This window comes from Lactuca virosa, chromosome 3 (genome assembly GCF_052849685.1).
Source record: "Lactuca virosa cultivar CGN04683 chromosome 3, Lactuca_virosa_CGN04683_v6, whole genome shotgun sequence".
In the NCBI taxonomy this organism is placed as follows: Eukaryota; Viridiplantae; Streptophyta; class Magnoliopsida; order Asterales; family Asteraceae; genus Lactuca; species Lactuca virosa.
In genome coordinates this window covers 420,864,310-420,878,162 of record NC_136428.1, presented here as the reverse complement: position 1 = coordinate 420,878,162, position 13,853 = coordinate 420,864,310, and positions in this window count along the sequence as shown.

The window sequence follows — 13,853 nt, the reverse complement described above, 5'->3', positions numbered from 1 at the left end:
TGCCGGTTAACCACACACGCTCCACTAACGACTTTGAGAATGCAAACATCACAATTGCTATCTACTTAAAATCTTCTTAGTGAAAGCATTTCCTCACCATCATTTTCATGAATCGGAGAGAAACCTTATGACACTTAGATTTTATAGTGTATGAGTTTCTATCCATGTGAATTTGTCAAAACCATAATCACAAGACAAGGTTAGTAACAAATTCAGCCTTACATGGATTGAACTTGTTCAATCTTAATTTCTTGTCATCTGGTAGCACAAGGCCCACCAATGCTTCCAAGCTGTTATGCACACAGTTTAGAACTAACAGAACTCATATGCATAGACAACTTAATAGGAACAGACACAGAAACAAGAATTATGTCAACTTGATAGGTTTCAAACCTTAAGTCGTGTGCTAGTGATAAAACTCAGGTTTTACTCTTGATTAAATCTTGAAATCCTTTCAGGATCTTTAAGACTCCCACTGTCCTCTTAACATATAAGTTTCCCTAGTCAAGAACCCTTCCTTGACAAAACAAATATTCAAGGGATAGTGCAGATTCTTATCAAGATAAACACTTCACACAATTGGTCTTAGTTGGTCTTTGTCTTATCCAAGACATCACAACTTACCAATTTCAAATGTACAGGAGTAGAAAACATTTTACACTACATTTGATAAGTGTTTTAAACCTTACTTTATGTCACTCAATGTTACAATCTTGGATTATGACTCTAAGAGTTGTTTTGGAACGAAGTATGATCCATCTTCTTGATTTTAACCATTCCAACAATTCATGACCCCTCATCTTAGTCATAACAATGTACTAAGATGTCCTTAGAGTATGAATTTGTGATATGGTTTCATAATCATTGATCATAAAAACATGTATGATCCATCTTCTTGATTTTAACCATTCCAACAATTCATGACCCCTCATCTTAGTCATAACAATGCACTAAGATGTCCTTAGAGTATGAATTTGTGATATGGTTTCATAATCATTAAGATGATCATAAAAACATGATACTAAAGTACTCTCCCATCTTTTCAGATTTGAAAAACTTTTATCTTTCTGCCAAATTTGATTCTTCTCATCCGTTCTGCCATACATTGAAACTTTTCCAATGTTACAGAATTATACTTAACCTTATAAGTATAACCATATTTACTAATCTTTAGTAAATCATGACAAATTGATCTTTGTGGTGGACCTTGACCAGCACACACCCAGTGTACCTAATTCCTTAGTCCTTCAATTGACTCACATATGCATGTGATCAATGAATTAGTCTCAATTTTACAAAGATGAAAATTCTCATTCATCATACAATACAACTTGTATGATTCCAAGTTTCTGTCTAACTGAAGCTTGGGTGATGAGAACCTTTCCTCATTTGGTAAATTCAGACACTACCACATATGAGAGAATCAAACTCATATTTCCAATATTGCTAGAAACATACAAACATCAATTTTCCATAAATGCCATTGTAAGGGGATATAATATAAAATAAACTAAACAAAACTTTTATTTCTTTATTAAAATGCGGAAAAATATTCCTTACAAGGCAACTTTAAATGAAAACTATGCTATTACATATTTCTTAGCAATCTATCATAACTTTTAAGTAGTGGCTCAAAAATCCGATCCTCGAACCATGCGATAGAAATCCATCTTCGTGATCAGATTCAACACACTCTTCTTTTAACCTTCCTTTTGCTTGATCCTGCTAAACATCAAGATGCAACCTAGTCACATCATGTAATAAGAATCAACAATTAGGAACTTTAACAAAGTTAGATAGTGGACTTACCTGAAGTCGAGTCAAACATTTTGTCTCTACTTGCTTTCAAATATTTCAGGTATTCAGGGCAGCTTCGCTTCCAATGTCCCTTCTCATGACAATAAAAACATATAGACTCTTTGGGAATGGTACACGAGACAATCACAGACTTAGCCTTTCCATTTACCTTTTGGTCAATCGGGTTGACCAAGGCCGATCCCCTTCCATTGGGACGAGAAAGCTTTTCTGGACTTCCAATGTTACCATTGTCCATGTCCATGGAAGTTTGAGAAATAGATTTTCCATCAATATTTGCTTGACCATTGCGCCAAATCATTGCTGATTCAGCAGCAACAAGCAAATAAGAAAGATCTATTAGGGTTATATCAGGATCTGTCATATGGTAGTCTTTAATAAACTTACTATATGACTCAGGAAGTGACTGAAGAACCCAGTCAACAGCGAACTTCCTTGAAATAAAAGCACCCAACATTCTCAACCTGTCTATGTGTGACTTCATTCCTAAGACATGAGTGCACACAGGTCTTCCATCTTTATGTTTCATTTCTAGTAGAGCTTGAGTGATCTTGAACCTTTCAAGTCTTCGGGCTTGTGGGTCAGGGAGAATAAATGGAGGAGGTGGGGGGAGTGAAGCATGATGTTGAGGGACATCATCTTCAGGAGGAAAGCTTGTTTCAAGCGATTTGGGAAGATCATAGTTGTCTGAACCAGACATCTACAATGGGAGAAAATCAAGTTAGTTGATTTAAGTCCTTAATATAACACCCAATATGAAATATTAAGGCTAGGACCCAACACAATATTTTATAACTTGGAAGAGGGATGCCGTAATCCAAGCTATAAAATATTTGAAGCTAGGTGAATGACGATTCACCAATTTCCACCATGAAAAACGAAATAATTTATTAGGTTTTAATTGGATTTGAAACTCCTAGATCTTTTGAGATTCATTGAACTTTTCAATGGCATGTTTCAATCTCGATTGTGCCCTTCAAGTTTTATGACTGGGATGCCGAGGATCACAAAACAAGGTGTGAATAACCATGCAAACTCACTTGGTACCCTTAATATTATCACCTAATCGATGTGCCGGTTAACCACACACGCTCCACCGATCTATGATAAACATTAAGTCACCCTTCGTGATCCTTACTAGTCCAAGTTAGTGTGCCGGTTAACCACACACGCTCCACCAACGACTTGGTAAGGTACAAAGTGTGAATTTCATGGGTTAGCACCATATTCACATTTTCCTAAAGTAACTAAGATTGGGAATTTATAAAAGGTTTAGTTACTTTATAATATTCATTATACTTTTAATGAGAATTTAAAGTCATTGTCCTACCCGTTCGGCTAACGACCCTCCACCGATCAAGGAAGCGGTGGGTGAGAATGGACACCCATTAAGTTGCCATTTTATAGGCAACAACCTTATACCCCCCTTATAGACCGGCTTCGTGAATGAGGCCTACTAACGGTAAAACGACTTGATCTTATACATATATATAATAATTAACCATTAATGTTATAAATAGTATAAGGGTTGAATTTTAACTTTTACAACTCTAAGGGTTTGGAATTAAAGTTTATTAAAGTGTGTGAAACTTTACAAATTCCAAAACTTGAGGGCAAGTTTTGTAACTATCCAAAACTTTTTCATTTCATAACTTATGAATTAAAGGTTCATAAAAATGAAGACTCTTCATTTTATGTAACTTATGTGTTTTAAATGTGTGTTTAAAAGAAGTGACCTTTGGAAATCCATAACTTGAGGACAAATTATGGATTCCATTAAAACACATAAATGATCAAGAATTAATCCTAAACAATTCAGCAAATAATTCCTATCATCTTCTAAATTCATAAGAACATGAACATGATCATCAAAGTTTCAAGAATTATATGAACACATACAAAGCATGAAATTTTGATATAAGCTATTGTAAATGGATTAGAACAACCATTACACCAACTAAAACAAGTTTTAAAACACCAAAACAATTTAGGGTAATGTTTCTAGTCCATTTGCAGCAGCAAAAGTCAAAAATCTGCATTCTGAGGCTCCTACTCGCCGAGTGCACGAACCTACTCGGCGAGTAGGATGAGTTTACACATGAACTCGGCGAGTCCCCCCATGGACTCGGCGAGTTCATCAGTCAGACAGCAAAAAATCGACTTTTTATCACTATTTGCATCAAGTATCAAACAAACAAGCCTAGGCTTTGATACCACTGTTGGGTTTTGAGCATTCTAACACTTCCTAAGTGTACATGCAACCCTAATAAACCTTGGATCTATGTTTGTCTAAGGTACATGCAAAATATTAATTTCCAAGGTTTATAACCTATCTAGCATGGCATGGGGTACTTTTAAACATAAAAGAACTAGATGAATTACATACCTCTTGTTGATTGTTGATTCCTTGGAGTTTGAGAGCCAAGCACCAATAATGTGAATGCCTCAAATGGAAATCACAAATCACCACAAACTTGGAAAATGTATGAGAGAGTATACTAACACTTAGAAATCGGCCACCACTATTACACACACACTAGGGTTTTATTTCATGCAACATGAGCTTGTTTATATAGTGTGCATGGTTAGGGTGAAACCCTAATAACCCATGTCTTTTCCTTTCCAAGGATCCATGGGTTAAAAGCTCCATGGATCATCCATGGACTTCCATATAAGCTTAGCCCATTAACAAATGAGTATTAGCCCACACCATATAAATATAATAGCCCATGATTTAATTAGTCTTCCTTTTAATCACTAAATTAATTCATAATTAATTCAAGATTAAAACTAATTAAATAACATGACTTTATATTAATATATTATAACTTATAATATATTAATAAATCGTAAGTATACAATTCTCATAAAATTATCCATAAACAGTTTGGGTGAAGTGCAACCCAAATGGACCATGTCGGGTCGGGTCAAGTATATACCAAATAAGTTATGGACTTAGACACCTTATCCAACACTTCCTTACTCCGTGAGTAGACCAAAATGTCGTCTATAAAAACGATCACAAATTTGTCTAAGTAAAGTCGACACACCCGATTCATCAGATCCATGAACACTGCGGGCGCATTTGTTAATCCGAAAGGCATCACTACAAACTCATGGTGACCATAACGAGTTCTGAATGCAATCTTAGGAATATCCTCCTCCTGGACTCGTAGTTGATGGTATCCCGACCTCATATCGATCTTTGAGAAATAGCTTGCTCCCTGAAGTTGGTCGAATAGATCGTCAATTCGTGGTAAGGGGTATCGGTTTTTGATGGTTAGTTTATTCAACTCCTGGTAGTCAATGCACATTCAGAATGATCCATCCTTCTTCTTTATGAACAGGACCGGTGCTCCCAAGGCGAGAAGTTTGGCCTAATGAACCCTTGCTCAGTAGTTCGTTTAGCTGGCTAGATAATTCTTGCATTTCGGCTGGGGCTAAACGATATGGGGATTTGGCTACTGGGGTAGCTCCAGGAATTAGGTCGATTCGGAATTCAACTTGACGTGCGGGTGGTACTCCGGGAAGGTCTTCTGGGAATACGTCGGGGAAATTACAGACCTCCGGAATGTCTTTGATGTCCTACTCTTTTTGTTTCTTATCCACTACGTGGGCTAGGAAGGCATGGTATTCCCTTCGTAGATATTTTTGAGCTTTAACGCAATAGATGATTTGCAAATTTGCACCGGGTTTGTCGCTATAAATGACGAGAGTTTCGCCGTTAGGCAGATTGAGGTGAACGTCCCTTTCATAACACAAGATATTGGCATGGTGAAGGCTTAACCAATCCATACCGATGATGACATCAAAACTTCTTATAGTGATCGCCATTAGATCTATTGGAAAGAGTGTTCATTTAAAGCTAATGTGCAGCCTACGTACATATCGTTTGTGCTTTCCGTTTTACCATTTTCCATTTCTACTGTAAACATTTCATTGAGTGTTTGGGGATGTTGTTTAAGTACGTGTTTGAATTGGTGTAAGTCCCCAATCTGCTTGTGTATCAATCAGATCCGTTTGATGGTGCGGAATCCCAATCAAACGGATGATGCCAGATCTAATGAAGAAGAAGGAGAAGAAGAAGATGATGAATCTTTGTATAAATTGATAAGAATGAAGATCCAGATACAAGAGATTCACACACACAAAACTTCTCTCTAGTTTCTCTCTCTAGAACACCTTGGGTTTCACACACTTAAGCTCTCCTCTTTTCTATACCTCACTTCCCTTACAATATGGACTCCTCACCCTATATATAGTAGACATGGGCCGTGAATGGGTTTACGGCTGTAAACCTGTTCACGGCCGTAAACATAACCGTAAACACGTATACAACCGTAAACACCAAGCTGTTTACGGTCCAAGACACAAAAATACATTTTCCTAGAAAAGTAAAGTATAAACCATAATTTTAGACCCAACAATCTCCCCCTTGGTTTATAGCTTTCTTTTCTAACTGACCCAACAAACTCCCCCTAAAAAGTAGCTGGCTTTTCTTTTCAATCTTCATCGGGAGCTTGGCTTCAGCATTAATCTTCAATTTTCTTCACAGCATCAAGATGAACATATGAATCTTCTATGAATGACTTCATCTTGAGCAGTTGGGCTTTTCTTCAGAATTTAGCTTTGAACGCATGGTGGGTGAGGAGGCTTCTTGAAAATTTCGCTTTCAGCTTGAGAATCTTCAGAGAGAATAGAGAACGAAACTTTTGGATCACTTCAGCAGGTACAAGATAGCAGCAAATTGATTGAGGAGGCTTCAATGCAATCTGTCACATAATCTTCAATTACAGCTTGACCTTGCTTCTGGGGTTGAAGGATTGAATGTTGAAAGAATAATCTTCATTTCTTGCTCCTTCGAATGGGAATTCTTCGATGCTCACGGATGAAGCCTTGGCTCAGAAATTTTCGATTCAGTCTCCATGAGTCTCATCTACATCTGAATTCACTTTTCAAGACAAAAAAAAACTAAAAGAAAACTTAGCACACAAACAAAACTAAAAGAAAACAAAAATATTTTTGGATGTTTGATTTTCTTGAACAAGAAATAAAACAGAAATAACACTATTTTTGGATTTTTAATTTTCTGATTTTTGTTTGGTTTTTAAAATTTTTAATTCTCCCCTAATATTTAAATTAGAAGAAAACTATGAACAAATTTAACAAAAACAAAAATAATAGCTAACTTTAAGAGTGATTTGGGATCAAAGTTTTTTAGACAGCCTTTATCCGTTTATCAGTACCTCTCCCTTCATGAATAGATCTGGTCAATCGCTGGTATTGTGGTCCACTTAAACACGAAAGATTGTGACAAATTAGGACATACTATAAGTGACAAGACAATGTGATCCTATGTTCCTAGATAATATTCCTTAAGGACCATTCAGTTGACGACGACCAAAGATATTGTTGTCCACCTAAATTGAGCAGCGAGATCTACAGACAACCTAGTGATTGTTCAATTTTAAATGTACTAGAACATGTTTCCCGCTTCCTGACATACCCCAATAATCAGGAACTTCCAAAGTACTCCTTACTTTAGGTGAGCAGACAATTATTATGAGAGAAGTCAGATTTAGAATGCATATGCTATACACCCAGGTCGGATCTCTTCCAATCTCACTGAGGGTGAAACATATGACTAACCAGATTTAGAGGGTTTGAGAAGTAGAATGGTGCATATGTTGTGTACCAGGTCGAATGGTTAATCACGCAAAGGAGACAGCATATGGCTAACAGGCAGGAAGAATTGCATAGATAGAAGATGCATAGAAATAGAGTTGCATATGTTGCAGTCCAGGTCGGATGTATTTCAATCACACAGAGGAGGCAACATATGACTAATAGAAAGAAAGCAAGAAAATAATTTCCTACAGACCTACTTTATCGGAATTCCCCAGTCGCCCCATCAATACCGGAATGAAGGACAGAGTTCGTACATCAAGGAAGAGTTAAACCACAGTTCTAGATACGGATTACTTTAATGTGACCGGTGGATTATCATGTATATCTCCCTGCTCAACCTATCTGAGCGTCGTATTGTCAGGCTAAATGGATCTATCTAGGTTAAGATTTTTCAAGTCTCTAGATTCCTTAAGTTCATTAATGCCTAGTCAAGTCCATTTTAATCTCTCGTGCCTACCAACGCATCGAACACAGAGCCTAGACAATTCAGATTCAGTCCCTTACACAGATTCAGATTGCCTGTTATCACATGATTATATCACTTCCCACACATCACCTGCAAACACATTCCATAACCAACATATTTTTGGATTTTCTGATTTTCTAATGTTTTTGGATTTTTTAAAATTTTCTAATTTTTGTTTTGTTTTTATTTCTCCCCCTAAATTTGTGCATAGGAGAGAAACGAAAGTAAATGCACAAATTAAACTATCCTAAAACAAAAATTAGTCTTTAAAGCGAATCAGCTTAAGAAAAACTCAGGAGTATCGAGAAGAAAACTCAAACCGTAAGTCGCCGATTGAATTTGCATCCATAAGGTCTGAGAACAGCACGCATAATCTCATAACATATCCGAAAATTCATCACATCATTAAGCACTAACCCCATGAGTGATCTCTTCCTTTCTTCCTTTCCCGCAAAGGACACATACTCTCAAACAAAGTTCTGAGTGTTGTACAGTTGAGAGATGCCTCCTATCATGTGCCTGGAACAGCCACTACCAACAAACCGAAGTCTGAAGATATGCCTCCATAGCTGCTCCGACACCGAGCGGGATCAATTGATCTTTGGAACCCAGTCCATTTTGAAACTGGGTTGACCTTTGTCGTATTTGCAAGGAACTCTCTCCCATGACATATCCTGTTTATCACAAACAGAATATGAAGAAATATTAGACGTATTAGGAGATTGACCCTTTGGTACCCATCTGTAGTCGGGTTTAACCCATTTCTTTTTCGAGTGGATGGGTGCCTCGGCACTTGCTTTTGAACTTGATGTTGTCCGTTGAGATGACTTTGATTTTGGCTTCGCGGGAGCATCTCTTGGATTTGGCTTCTTGGCCGGCATTCCCTTCTTGCCCTTGGGATTTTGATTCTTGGCCTTATGGGTTTGATTCTTGGCCTTCTGCGCATTCCAGTCGCCATTGTCTGAAAGTGACCTTGAGGGGTTTCTTTTGAAGTATTTTCCTCTTGGCGTGTTCTGCCAGCCTTGTGCATAGTAGGGAACGTATGCGCGATTTGGACAGTTTCTGGCAATGTGTCCAGGTGTTCCACAGTGAAAACATGTTTTTTTCTTCACTGGGAAATTGTTTCTTCCTGCCCCTGGTGGCGTATCCTTGCCTTGTCTCTGATTGTTCCCACAAGCACACTTGCAGCAAGTCGGCTGTTTCACTTGGTTTGGTGGCCTGTACTTCTCAACGGCAGGTTTGTCAGAAGTAGCTGAGTTAGAAGCAACAGATTCAGAGTTCAAGGAGACATTTGTTTGTTCAATAGTTTTCTCCTTGTTCTCATCTTCCGTTACTTTACCTGCACATGAAGTAGAAGCATTAGAGTCGTTCAGCTCAACACTTTTTGGCACAACCACATCAGAATTATCAAAGATATCATCAAATATATCGAAAAAATTTAATTCATCAGACTTTGATACAATTTCATTATCAGACACACTATCTTCAGCAGCTTGCTTTGATTGACTTAAGGATTGATCTGCATTGGAAGTAGAAACATTAGTATTTTCAACAATAATAATACCACCTGACACAAATCCATACTTGAGAAATGGCTCTCTATCCATCTCCTCTTTTGACAAAGGGACATTAGTATAATTATGATTAAAAGGAGGAGGCACTTTGTCATAACCTAAGCCTTTGGACTGATTCTGTTTAAATTTCAAATTGGTTTCAATCATTGATGCAACTACTTCACTTGACATATCAAATTTTCTAAAAGTAAAATCTGCATTTTCAAATTTGTTTTTCAATGTGTCAAGCTCAGCAGTTACCTCAGAAAGTTGTTCAGTTACATATCTATAATGTGTACTCTTAATACTATACTCTTCCTGAAATTTTCTAAAGTCTTTGGTTTTAGCTTCTAATTCAGCCTTCAGGGGTTTCTGTCCTTTCCTAAGTTGATACATTTCGTATTTTAGGTCCTCGTTCTCTCTACGAAGTAATTCATAATGTTCACGTAAATTTTCCAAGGAAAGTTCATTGACATTGATGTTTGAAGAACTCATTGTTTATCAAAAATGCCCTTTGACTTAAAAAAACTCAAAAGTCAACCTTAAAGGTCAATTTTAAAAAGTCAAACTTAAAAGTCAAACCAAAAAGCTAAAGTTGAAAATTTAAAGGTTTAAACGAAAAAGTCAAAGTTTAAAGTCAAAGGTCAAATTTTAAAAGGCAAAGTCAAAATTTTAAGTCAAAAGTCAAAATAAAAAATTTAAAAATTAAAACCTAAAATTTTAGAAGAAAATAGAATTTAAAATTAAAAGAAATTTGAATTTTTGGGCTAAAAATGTCAAATTGGCGAAATTAGGTGCGAATGGCAGTGTATTTGAATTAAAATCGGAAGGAATGAACCAAGATGCAGCTTAGAAGAGTTGGTAAGACGCGTGTATTAGTAGGGAGGAAACCCGGGTTCGATCCCCGGCACCCCTAACTTCGATTCTCCTTTTTTTATTGGACGCTGTTGTGCGAGGAAACGACTGCTGTGAACTTCGGACAATCTGATCTAAGTCTCGCACACGTTGCTGACCGAGACCGAGACCGAGGCTGGCCGTAAACGAAGCTGACCGTGAACGCGATGGTCGTGAACTCCGAATCCGTACACGTGCGAAGACCGGCCGTGAACCTCGGACCGTAAACCGAGGGCCGTAATCTCGGACCGTAAACTCCGAGGCCGTAAACTCCGGCCGCGAACTTCGGAAACCCTAGCTGCTGACCGTACACGCCGCCACCCCCTCGCTGGTTACAACCAAAAACAGCGTTTTTCACCCTTTTTGCTCCAAAACTCGATCAAAAACCCTTTTTTATCAAAAACACGAAGAAAAAACCCCCCTTATTTTGCCAAGATCTATCCAAAAACGCAAAAATCCTTCAAAAATACGATCAAATAAGCTCCAGATCTGACAAAAATGACTGATACAATCCAAGCTCTGATACCAATTGTAAGTCCCCAATCTGCTTGTGTATCAATCAGATCCGTTTGATGGTGTGGAATCTCAATCAAACAGATGATGCCAGATCTAATGAAGAAGAAGGAGAAGAAGAAGATGATGAATTTTTGTATAAATTGATAAGAATGAAGATCCAGATACAAGAGATTCACACACACAAAACTTCTCTCTAGTTTCTCTCTCTAGAACACCTTGGGTTTCACACACTTAAGCTCTCCTCTTTTCTATACCTCACTTCCCTTACAATATGCATTCCTCACCCTATATATAGTATACATGGGCCGTGAATGGGTTTACGGCTGTAAACCTGTTCACGGTCGTACACATAACCGTAAACACGTATACAACCGTAAACACCAAGCTGTTTACGGTTCAAGACACAAAAATACATTTTCTTAGAAAAGTAAAGTATAAACCATAATTTTAGACCCAACAATTGGTGTCTTACGAAACTCCTCTCCGCTCCACTATCGAAAAGTATGCATGCATATGTGTTATTGAGAAGAAACGTAGCGGTAACCACCGTGGGGTCTTCAAGTGCTTCCCCGTGTCCTATTGCCAGGACTCTTCCTATACCACCAATATTGGTGTTCCGTGCCTTTGGGCAATCCCTCTTAAAGTGACCGGTCTCCCCATAGCCGTATCAAGCTCGACTCACTCCTGCATTGGCGGCCTGGGCGTTTTGTTAGGCTGGCGCCTTACAGAAACGGGCGATATGCCCTTTCATGTTTCCGGCATATTACCGCAATGATGTTGGAGCGGCAGGGGTAGTGGCAGCGTGAACAGCCACAATTTTTGTTTCTTGGTGGGGTCCTGAGCCGGTTGGTTCTTCTTTTTGTCCCAAAACTTTCTTTTGTTGTTTCCCCCCTTTGCTTTCTCGGGGGTGGCCGTCACAGTTCCATCGCTGGTCCTGTTGTCAATGCGTCTTTGTGCCAATTGATTGGCATTGTCAAAAGTAATCGGTTTTGAAGCTAACACGTTCCCTTGAATCTGGGGGGATAGTCCCCATATGTATTTCTCCACCTTTTTACTCTCCGGGGTGACCATCCCGGGTCATAGTATGGCCAGATCGCTGAACCTGGCAGTATAAGATGTGATGTCAGAGCCGGTAATTTTGAGGCCCCAGAGTTCTTGTTCCAATTTCTGGACTTCGCCTCTTGGGCAATATTCTTCTACCATTAAGAATTTCAAATCTTCCTAGCTCATTGCATTAGCCACTGGAAGAGTCAATGACTTGACATGGCCGTTCCACCAGGTAAGGGCCCTGTCAGAGAAAGTGCAAGCTGCAAATTTAACTTTACTTGCTTCGGGGCATGCACATATTTCAAAGACTGATCCAGTCTTCTCGAACCATTGCATCAAAGTTATGACACCCCCGCTTCCATTGAAGGATTTGGGTTTGCCATTGGTAAAGTCCTTGTAGGAACACTCTCTTGTGCGTCCCTGACTGTCTCATTGGTTAGAATTTGTAGCACCATTTCCTGCTCCACTAGCAGCATTGGTGCTGATGTGCGATATGGCCGCCGCCACAGCGGCCGTTACAGCGGCCTGGAAAATAGCAGGATCAAACTGTGGAGGTGGTGGCGGTGGTGGAGGTGGTGGTGTTGTTGTCGTGTTGTTGAAACGCCTGGGGTTTCTCCGTGGTGGCATATTTCTGCCACAAGTTTTAAGGATGAAATGATGGTAAGTCTTTTAATAATGTTTATAATTCGGGTGTTTTTGAACTAATTATATTAGTTTCCACATGCATCAAGTTCCGACTTAAAAGTATTTTGTAACCAATTCATAACAAAAGTTTATATAAAAATAAACTTATGAATTTTTAATAGTGATGTCTCAAGTGAAAGCATGTGATCTAATCCATACCAGGTAATTCTAGAATCACTTGGTGTATACAAGTTGTATGTACTTCAGATTTTGAACAGACCTTTGAATGTAATGGGTCTTCCCAACAAGGAACAAGACCTAAAGCGGGCCCACCAATTCTATGTCGATAACATGTTAATTACATATAACTTCAATGTATACACTAAGCAATAATAGATTTACCCTGAGTAAATAATTTGTAAAAACAATGTCATGGAACCTGTAGTAATACCCCCAATGAAATAAAGTGCATGTCAATTTCATTGATATAATTTTTAATACATAGTGTTGGAAAACTTGACCTTAGAGTAAGTCTACATTACATCAATGTAAGGAAAACTTTAACAGCATTACAAACCCTCAAATAATGTAGTCACTTAATCGTAGGGTCGAACATGTATATAGAAAAGAGTAGTACCAACGCCTATCCACATATCTAGTCTATATCAAAATGTGAGTAGTGTAAGCACTACTCGTGGCAATCGGTTCTCCGTGGGACATGAGATGAAGTCATGAAAGTCTGCATCTCTTTCACTTGATGTTCAGCCTCGAATACACGGCCTTTCCATTATGGCTTGATGTTCCCGATATTCCCGCATCTCAGCCCGTGTTGCGGTAACTTCCCTCTGAAGGGATTCAGTATGATCTTGCGTTCGATCATGATCTTCGTCCAAGCGACGAAAACGAACTACATTGACCTGGGTAGTAGTGCCAACCTCCATGATTTGGTCGGTTGATGCTTGTGCTTGTTCAGCATGGCTAGCGATGCGACGTACTATGACAGGGAGGGCCCTGTCTGCTGAACCTCCTTGGGAGAGGTTATAGAAACCTCTTTCCATGTCATAGGGAGGGCGCTTTCCCTGCTCTTGGCTCCATCTCCTTACGTCCACTGCCCATCGAGGTGTCGGGCCATGAAAGTTTAGTCTGGGCGCATGGTATCGTACAACACGAGGTGGGTTGTAGATTTCTGGGTCCGAGTCGGTGCCTTCCGAACCTCCTTCTTTTTCTTCTTCTAGATCCACTTCGAGATC